The sequence below is a fragment of the Odocoileus virginianus genome, chromosome 3 (assembly GCF_023699985.2).
Source record: "Odocoileus virginianus isolate 20LAN1187 ecotype Illinois chromosome 3, Ovbor_1.2, whole genome shotgun sequence".
Classification (NCBI taxonomy): domain Eukaryota; kingdom Metazoa; phylum Chordata; class Mammalia; order Artiodactyla; family Cervidae; genus Odocoileus; species Odocoileus virginianus.
The window spans coordinates 69,154,408-69,165,671 of NC_069676.1; positions in this window are offsets into that span (position 1 = coordinate 69,154,408).

Here is an 11,264-nt window from a genome sequence, read left to right on the forward strand (position 1 = left end):
AAGGTCATGTAGACATTCAAATTCTAACTTAATTCATCTCACATCCTTCTCTCCACTCTGAAGTGATGTTTGTGGATGTTAAAAATAAAGCCAAGTCATTTGTATTTACCAGAATTGCATTTGTAAAATCACAAACCTATTACAAATAAATGTCCTTGATTTTTCATTTACCTCCAGTGAGCTCAATCCAATATGAAATAAAGAATACCAAATTTGCACAAAGAGACATTCCTTGCTGAAACAGCCTGAGGTATATTCATGCTTTGAAATATTTCCAAAATATAGGTGGTTAAATCGCCTCTTAGAAGAATGTGTTTAACATCTCCCTAAGTATAGTGTCAACTCCTTACGTGTCATATAACTTGATGTTCCCATTCTAAATATAAACTCTGACATCTAGAATTAAAGATTAAAGGACATTGAGGAAAATTTTATTTGACATTTGTTGCCCTTGATGACCTGTGAACAAACTTTCTTGATGCAAAGGAGCCCCACAGAGTCCTAATAAAAATCCTGAGAACTACCACTGACTGAGTACTCAATATACTGTCAAACACTTTACACAGGTTATCTGTAGTAACTATCCCAACACTTTACAAACTATTATCCCCATTGTGTAGTAAATAAAAGTGCGACCCTGATGGTTAGGTAAGTTGTCACAATTGTGAGAGCTAGTCAGTGTCAAAGCCACATTTACCCTATGTCTTCCTGGATCCAGAACTAGAGATACTCAATGCCTTTGCCATTTTGCCTTTGAGCTAATATGAACTTATGCAAATTTAACTCAAGTGTTTAGTTCAGTTCAGTCACTCAGGTGTGTCCAACTATTTGCGACCCCATGAACCGCAGCACGCCAGGTCTCCCTGTCCACCACTAACTCCCGGAGTCCAGACAAACCCATGTCCATTGTGTCAGTGGTGCCATCCAACCATCTCATTCTCTATCATCCCCTTCTCCTCCTGCCCTCAATCTTTCCCAGCATCAGGGTCTTTTCAAATCAGTCAGCTCTTTGCATCAGGTGGCCAAACATCAGTCCCTCCAATGAACACCCAGGACCGATTTCCTTTAGGATGGACTTGTTGGCTTTCCTTGCAGTCCAAGGGACTTTTCAACAGTCTTATCCAACACCACAGTTCAAAAGCATCAATACTTCGGCGCTCAGCTTTATTTATAGTCCAACTCTCACATCCATACATTACCACTGGAAGAACCATAGCCTTGACTAGACAGACCTTTGTTGACAAAGTAATGTCTCTGCTTTTGAATGTGCTATTTAGGTTGGTCATAACTTTCCTTCCAAGGAGTAAACCTCTTTTAATTTCATGGCTGCAATCACCATCTGCAGTGATTTTGGAGCCCAGAAAAATAAAGTCAGCCACTGTTTCCCCATCTATTTGCCATTTGGCTAAACAACTGAATAACAAGTTCAGAGAGAGTAAGACCACTTCTAATCTATCTCCACCTCTATGGAGTATTCATTTTAATTATTTTACTCACTCATTTGTTAACTCATCAAACAAATATTTATTAAATGCAGTCCCCCTGAGCAATAAACTAGCCTGGAGAATTCCATGGATTGTATAGTCCATGGGTTCGCAAAGAGTCGGACACGACTGAGCGACTTTCACTTGGGCATTGGAAATTTAAAACAAATCAGATAAAATCCTGCCTTATGGAAATCACATTCTGGTAAGGATGAGTGACAGTAAGTATAATAAGGAAAGGAAATAAGAACTTCTAATAGTAATAAGTTCTATGAATATTATGAAATATAATAAATAGAAATGGAATGAAACTTAGCATGGTCAGGGTGCTCTTTTCCTGTGGAAGTAACATTGGATTTAATAAAATACACAACTTAGCTGTACCAGTTTCATACATGTCACGCCTTGAGTTTGGTTAATTCAGGTTCAGATTTGCTCTCCATTTCTTTAATACTGCTTCAGCGGAAGAGTCATGGAGCTCCTCAGGTGAAGATGCACCCTTCTATTGCTAATATTCTTTTTAATCATGGATATTGCTTGGTAGTAAGGACATTTTATTGAAAGAATAATTGGATCCTGTGGTAGGATAACTTTGAAAAAAAGGGAGATTATTTTTTTCTAATTCTTATTCCTTACTATTTCAAAAGGCCTCTTTGCCATTGTTAGACTTGTTGTACATGGTTGTAATAGTGAGAGGAGAGTGATCTGCCTTAGTGGAAGGGGCATGTCAATCCATAAGTTGGTAATCACTTTCTTCCCTGAAAATGTTAGCAATAGCAGTAATCAACCAGATGAATGGGAGAAATGTAGTAAGAATACCCTGTAGCTATTTGAGCACTACCATATAGTTGGTTTTCCTGAATTGAATAACTGTTCACAGCTTGTATGAATCAAATGCTTTCTTGTTTATAATGTAATGGAAAACAATTCAGGCTAAAAAAATTTAAGTGAAACAATGGCCACAAAATTCTTAGTACCATGGTAATATACTGTTAAGTTTATTGACCACCAACTTGAAAGTGAAAGAGGAGAGTGAAAAATTTGGCTTAAAACTCAACATTCAGAACACTAAGATCATGGCATATGGTCCCATCACTTCATGGCAAATAGATGAGGAAACAATGGAAACAGTGAGAGACTTTATTTTGGGGGGCTCCAAAATCACTGCAGATGGTGATTGTAGCCATGAAATTAAAAGATGCTTGCTCCTTCGAAGAAAAGTTACGACTAACATAGACAGCATATTAAAAAGCAGAGACATTACTTTGCTAACAAAGGTCCGTCTAGTCAAAGCTATGGTTTTTTCAGTAGTCATGTATGGATGTGAGAGTTGGACTATAAAGAAAGCTGAGTGCCAAAGAATTGATGCTTTTGAACAGTGGTGTTGGAGAAGACTCTCAAATTGAGAGTCCCTTACACTGCAAAGAGATCAAACCAGTCAATCCTAAAGAAATCAGTCCTGAATATTCATTGGAAGGACTGATGCTAAAGCTGAAGTTCCAATACTCTGGCCACCTGATGTAAAGAACTGACTCATCTGAATAGACCCTGATGCTGGAAAATACTGAAGGCAGGAGGAGAAGGGGACAACAGAGGATGAGATGGTTGGCTGGCATCACTGACTTGATGGACATGAGTTTGAGTAAGCTCCAAGAGTTGGTAATGGGCAGGGAAACCTGGCATGCTGCAGTCCATGGGGTCACAAAAAGGTGGACATGACTGAGTGACTGAACTGAACTTTACAAGGGTAACCTCTAAGTTAAATTTTCATTTGTAATGTTTTCTGATAGCATCAAATAAAAACTCTCTATGCCAAGGCAGGTAGAAAATTGCCTTATATGGGGGAAAAATGTACCACTGACTTTTGACATAAAGAAAATTCTTTGTTTGGAGGACAAACAAAGGCAAACCAGATAGCACCTATTAAACTCAGAAATAGCATTGTAAATTGTAATTACATATTATTTTACTATGGCCAAATAATGATTAAAAGAATATTAATATTCTTATTACCAAAAAAGATATGGCATATTTTTTGGCCTCTATTAATTGAAATGATAGAATCTCTAAAGGTGAAAGTAGAGCCATCTGCTCTCTTTGCTTCTTTAATTATTTTGTGTTAGCTTTGACAAGGTGTTACTGAAGATTTATTGCAAAGAATTTCACTTCACTAGAGCTTAAGTCTTATTGTATAAGCACAGGCAAATCTGAATTCTCTGTGACTTGTGTGCATGGTTTTGAAATATCTGTGTTTCCAAAACAAAGCTCAAAATGTATAAAAGATACAAGATGTGACAGGTGCCATATACAGAGAACCTTTGCTGAAGGCAAGATGTGGTAACCAGAATTCCTTTTTTGTTAAGTCCTTTATACCTTGTCTGAACAATCATTATGTCTTCCTGAATTTTTGTTCCACAGATGTTCAGTCTTCTGTTTCTCTAGCACCCTTTTTTATAAGGTCCATCAGGGACGGCTGTTTGAGGAATGGATATTTGTTTTCCCCTCTCGCTGTCTCTTTGTAATAGTGATAAATAGCACTGCTTTCTTTTCCAAGAATCTTCTGAGAATTGAGTGTGACTTTATTTGCCTACCAAGTAACTTCTATTAACTTATTTAATGACATGTAATCCCAAGAATTAATTCAATATTTTATCATAATTCACATGGAAACTCACCTCCTTGTATCCTCTCCCTCACCTCTCACAACACATATGAGCACTGGAGTATTTGCAGTGGGGCATAGGCAAGTCAAGGAGCTTGATAAACATGAAATTTAACAGCTCAGTCAAAATCGTCTATTTACATCCCTGAACTTTTATCCCCTCCTCCCACCTCTCAGGAAGAAAGAATATTATGCTCACATTCACAAATGATATTGAAGAAAAGACACTATGCTGTGAATCTCAATCCTGTAAACATAGTAGGGAATTGAGATGGTCCCCTGGAGAAGGGGATGGCAACCCACTCCAGAAGTCTTGGGGCTTCCCTGGTGGCTCAGATGGTAAAGAATCTGCCTGCAATCAGGGAGACTTGGATTTGATCGCTGGGTTGGGAAGGTCCCCTGGAGAAGGGAAAGGCTACCCACTCCAGTATTCCTGCCTGGAGAATACCATGGACAGGGGAACTGAGCAGGCTACAGTCCATGGAATCACAAAGAGTTGGACACGACTGAGCAACTAGCACTTGCACCTGAGATATTTATTTAAATATAATTTAAATAGTTTTATTATTATGGGAGAGCACCTTTTTTTTCTGTGACCTCTGTTTATGAGAAATTATAAATTTCATTTTATTTAAATAAAACACTGTCTGTTAACATCCAGCCCCAAATAGCCTCATACTGTATCTCAAACACTATCAATGGTGATATAAATTATTGCAACATTTTCTGGATATTGTAAGCAAGTAAATTTAAATATTTTAAAAAGTATACCTCCTTTGACCTAGCTACTCACACCAGGGATATATTTTTTATTGAAATAAAGTATAAAATCATGTATATATATGTGTATATATATATATATATGTATATATATATATATACACAAGTTACAATAAATACTAAGTTAGCACAGAGACATTCATTGCTGTAACTGCTTGAGGTATATCCATGCAGAAGAAAGCTTTGAAATGTTTCCAAAATATATGTGGAATATAGGAGTAGCTACCCATCCCAGTATTCTTGCCTGGAGAATTCCAGTTGTTTCCATAGTAAATACAATTCATGTTTTCTGGTAGTAAAGAACCTGCCTGCTAAGGCAGGAGACATAAGACACAAGTTCCATCCCTGGGTCAGGAAGATCCCCTGGAGGAAGGCATAGCAAACCACTCCACTATTCTTGTCTGGAGAATCCCATGGACAGAAGAGCCTGGTGGGCTACGATCCAGAGGGACACAAAGAGTCAGACAAGACTCAAACAGACTTAGCATGCACATACTCATATTTGTACATGCATGCTAGGGATTTAATATATTGTATACTTAACCCAGGGATTGAACCTGCATCTCTTACATCTCCTCCATTGGCAGATGGGTTTTTCACCACTAGCATCACCTGGGAAGCCCCAAAACATAATGTTTATTCATTATGAATGTACATTGAAAGTGTAAAACTTTCAACCCATATAAAATGTAATGCTTTGCCCAATGACAGCCAAAAAACTTTGAGTGATGGGAGGTGTGCAAGTGGGTTTTTATACAACCATACTTAAAGATAAATTTTATCTATACTTATTTATCTGTGCTTTTGAGTAAAATCACAATTGTGGTTTTACAAAGTTTAAACCGTATCATAGGAAGTTAGCTTCATTGTACTCTCAGCTATTTATAAATAGTCATATATAAATTCATATATACATATATTCATATATTTAAATTCATATATATATGAATCTTTTTTGAGGAATGTGTGTTGATGAATGTAAATGTTTTCTAAATGAGCAGATAAGGGCTCTGTGTTTGATCACTGATTAGCAACTTAAGGTTTATGTACTTAATCACTGATTAGAGACTATAAAGTGGTAATCTTAATACCTCTTAAAAATCATGAATAGATAATATCAACTGGTAGTGACAGTTTGAGCTGTTGGAATATATTGCTGTTGGGAGGATAAACTGATATAATGAATTTAAAAAGTAATTTAGCCTTGCCTGATAAAATTGCACATACTTGGGTTGCACCAATTCCATTCCTAAGTATATGCTTCATATTTGCTACCCTTGTATATGTGCACCAGAAGAGATAATCAAGAATGCTTATAAAAGAATAGTTTGTAACCCAAAAATGATAATCCAAATAACCATAAATATCAACAAAATATTAGAACAGGTAAATAACTTGTGATATATTCAATAAACTATCCCACATCAGAGACAAAATTACTATATTATAGCTACATTAAACAACATAGATGAATAAAGATTGAACTGACTAAAAATAATGAAGAATATATATCATTAAGATATATTCCAAATGAAACAGGGTATTTTTAGGGATATAAATGTATGCAGCTAATAACCCTAATGCTTGGACTGCAAGGAGATCCAACCAGTCCATCCTAAAGGAGATCAGTCCTGGGTGTTCATTGGAAGGACTGATGTTGAAACTCCAATACTTTGGCCACCTCATGCGAAGAACTGACTCATCTGAAAAGACCCTGATGCTGGTAAAGATTGAGGGCAGGAGGAGAAGGGGACGACAGAGGATGAGATGGTTGGATGGCATCACCAACTCGATGGACATGGGTTTGGGTGGACTCCGGGAGTTGGTGATGGACAGGGAGGCCTGGCGTGCTGCAGTTCATGGGGTCGCAAAGAGTCAGACACGACTGAGTGACTGAACTGAACTGAACTGAAAGAAGAGAAAAGGAACAATAAAGAAATTCAATACAGTGGCCTCTAAGGATGTAAAGGAGATGGGGAAAGGATTGAGTACATAAAGAGCCTCAGCAAAATGATAATAATCTTTTAAATAACCTGAAGGTTGTGCCCATAGGGAATCACCATATCTTTATTCTTTACATTTATTTTATAAGTAATCTTTTATATATAATTTAAAAATCATTTAATGAGAATAAGACATTTTTAGATATGTATTTAATATAGGTATTGTTTGGATTAAATAAAAACTAAAACCCCCAAACAAAATTTTAAAAGAGATGAAACAAAGTAGTATTACTTTAGATTCCTGACATTAGCCACTATCATTACCTATTTATCATCTGTGGTGTGATTAAAGTGAGGACTCGGGCTTTGCATCTTACTTTTAGCATATACTACATTAAAAAAGAAAATGATAAGAGCTGTATCATTTTGAGTCTCACAGAAGCCAAGTTCTTAGCCAAGTTTTTAGTATGCATTTTCTTGGAGGTAGGTATTCATATGTGTGTTGTGTTTGTGAGTGTGCATATGTGTGTGCACAGCAAGACACTAAATCCAGGTCAACACTTCATGCATTTGAGATACCCTTTTTCAGGAGCTATGAAGTATGTCTGATGGATTGTATAAAATCTGGTTGTAGAAGGATATATCACTATTATTCCATTGTGAATTGTCCATCACAAGGGAAATCAAGCTATGAGATTTCAAAAAAGAGTTGTGGAATTTAGAGAGTATTAAAATCAGCTCAGACAGGTTTCATCTTCCTATGTTACATGTCAAATGCTGAAGGTCCACCTCAGTCCTTCTCCAACACCTCATGTCTAGTCACAGCTGCAGGTTTCACCAGTACTCAGATCTTTAAACACCGTAACATTAATTCCACCTAATACAAAGTTCTGCAAAATGTTTCCACTAGCAAGTATGTTTGGGAAATACATTGCCAAAGGTAATAGGTTTCTTAATTTAAGAACATTTTAGAGGATGTTAAATCTCTAAACTGCTTTTTTGATTCTCCTCTAAATGGGAGACATTGCCACATTGTTCCTCAAATTCATTTGATTATAATATGTTTTTTTTTTTCTCTTGGAGTATCATCTCATGAGATTTGGAATTTGTATAATAGGCTTTGAAAAATATTGCTAAGATTTATTCTGTTCTATGCTTTACCTTTTCCAAAAAAGAAATAGTATCTGGAGAATTTAGGCTGTATCATTAGACTATTAGAATCTATTATGGGGTGGCAGAATCCTGTTATACCTTTCTTTCCCAGTGATCTAGACCCTAAAATATTAATATGGCCACAGATTTTTTTAAATGAGTCTTTGAATAGGTTCACCTTCCCTTTAATCAGGCCAAAGATTTTTCACTTTAAATATAGAAGTATGTCTCACTGAAGTTTCTCTACAAATATCATGCGACCCACATCCTACTTGGTTGTTTTTAGATTCTTAGGCCTCATAAAAGAATAAGACCAAAAGGTGAGAAAAGCCAGGAATGCTCTGAATGAAATGGAATAAAAAAATTATTTAACACTCCATATGGAGTTTTATTTAAGTGTGAATTGGGGAAAAATTAGCCTATCACACTATTATTAATGCCTTATGGATTTTCAAAATTTTCTAAGTAACTTTGAAAAGTCCTTCAAACTTTCCAGTGTCCTTCACAACTTTGTCAAGGTTGTGAATATATAGGATTATTATTTTTGTTTTTATGTGATGATTAGTGATGTGCAAGACACAGCAAATTTAGACAACCTACATAGTCACAGGATATAGTGTGAACAGGCATTAATTTAACTCTGTTGAATTCTATCCTGTGATAATATTCTTTCTACTCACAACTTTTGTCCAGTAACATCAGAGAATAATGGTAACAGGGAATACAACAAAGATCATATCTCAAGAATAGTCTTGATACTAACCACATTTACCACCTTAATCAATTTCTAAATCAACCATTCATCTTTGATTTGAATGTGGTCACATGTGCAGACTTGATGACGAGTCCACTGCTTGTTCCCATTTGCTTGGGCATGGGGTGAGGGGTATTATAGCCCATTGATCTATAATAGAGGATAGTAGAACCCTGCCTACTACTAGGACACAATATGGCATGCATAAGCTGGATAGATAAAGTAAACAAATATACAAATAAGGCAGATGATAGGCTGTTTGATTCCATAATTCCTGATCTATTGATTGGATGAGGTTTATAATTGTGTCAAACTGGAAAGCTATCACTCAGCATAACCCATCTGTGTTCCATTCAGCATCAACCCAAGCTTGCGCTGCGAAGCCTTCAGAAATTGAAAGTTTGGTGGTAATGTCAGCTCTGGCTAAACTTCAGTTGGCAATTATATTTAATAATGATTCTTGCAACTTCCACATGAGTTGTTTGTACACATGAGCATAGGATAGTCAAGTGTTAAAATCAAAGCATCTGCCAATGTGTAGAAAAAGGTAAGGGAATGATACATTCCCTAACATACTTTATCTTGTGCTGTGCACTGCTCTGCAGACTGAGAACTAGAAATCTCTGGTATAAAGTATGCCTCTTAAAAAGATTAGGGGAACTTTGGCACTATACAATTGTAGGATGGTAAATTCTAATATTTTTCATATGTTAATGTGCTTCCTAAGCCTCTGAAGTAGTTCTTACAGACTATTCCAGTTATTTCCATTATATGAAGCAAGAAGTCATTTTTCAGATTGAGTAAACTAAGGAAGATTGAAAAACTGGAAATGACAAGTTCAGAATTTCAGTTTAAATGTTTCTGACTCCAGCACTTAATGTCATAAGTGTTAAGGCATATTGTCCCCAAAGAAACTAGCAGCATCACTTAATGTAGAAGAGGACTTTTCTGAAACTCTGAAATAATAGTTGTGATCTCCCCTGTACATAAGACTAATTTGAGACAGTGATCAGAAGAGACAAATTTATCCATTTATAGATGTAAAATTCAGGATGCTGGGATGATTTTCTGTCTGTGAGATCTGAGGACACCCCCTTTCAGAACTCAGTAGGCCTTTCCATATAATAGGAAGGTTGGAGTAGATGATCTTTAAGATGATTAAACACTATTCAAAATTCCATTATAGTTTTCCCTTTCTGCTTAAGAATATAATTTTAAACTTGGTCTGCTGCTTCTACTGCTAAGTTGCTTCAGTCGCATCCGATTCTAAGCGACCCCATAGATGGCAGCCCACCAGGCTCTCCCGTCCCTGGGATTCTCCAGGCAAGAACACTGGAGTGGGTTGCCATTTCCTTCTCCAATGCATGAAAGTGAAAAGTGAAAGTGAAGTCGCTCAGTCGTGTCCAACTCTTAGCGACCCCATGGACTGCAGCCTACCAGGCTCCTCCATCCATGGGATTTTCCAGGCAAGAGTACTGGAGTGGGGTGCCATTGCCTTCTCCATAAACTTGGTCTAATACATGATTATTTTGTAAAATGGGATCTTACAATAAATAAAGAATGAATATCAGACAGTAAAGAATCTGCCTGCAATGCAGAAGACCTGGATTCAATCCCTGAGTCAGGAAGATCTTCTGAAGAAGGAAATGGCAACCAGCCTACTCCAGCATACTTGCCTGGAGAATCCTATGGACAGAGGAACCTGGTGGACTACAGTTCATGGGGTTTCAAAGAGACACAACTGAGAGACTAACAGGCATAGATAAGCAAAGAGATAAATAACTTGCACTGACATTAATGCTTAACCTAAGTATTATAGATCTACCTTTTACATTTTAAAGTTTTATAAGTACTTCGATAGAACTCGATGATACTCCATAATGTATCACATTTTCTTAGTCATATGTCCTTGGAAGGGCCTATTATTTCCAAGTGTTTTGTTTTATTTTGGAGTATAGTTTATCATCAATGTTGAGATAGTTTCAGGTAGATAGCGAAAGAATTCAGCCATATATGTATCCATTTCCCTCCAATCTCCCTTCCCTTGCAGGCTGCATTAAATGCTGAGCAGAGTTCTCTGTGCTATACAGTAGGACCTTGTTGGTTATCCACTTTAAATATAACAGTGGGTACATGTCAACCCCAAACTCCTTAAATATCCCTTCCCCCCATTCTTTTTCCCTGGCAACCATAAGTTTGTTCTCTAAGTCTGTCTCTTTCTGTTTTGTAAATAAGTTCATTTGTATCATTTATTTTTAGATTCTCCAGATAAGGGATGCCGTATGTTATTTCTCCTCCATCTGATTTATTTCACCCAGTATGACACACTCTCAGTCCATCCATGTTACTACAGATGGCATTGTTTCATTCTTTTTCGTGGCTGAGTAATATTCCATTGTGTATAGGCACCACATCATCTTTATCCATTCCTCTGTTGATGGACATTTACATTGCTTTCATGTCTTGGCTTTTGTAAACAGTGATGAAGT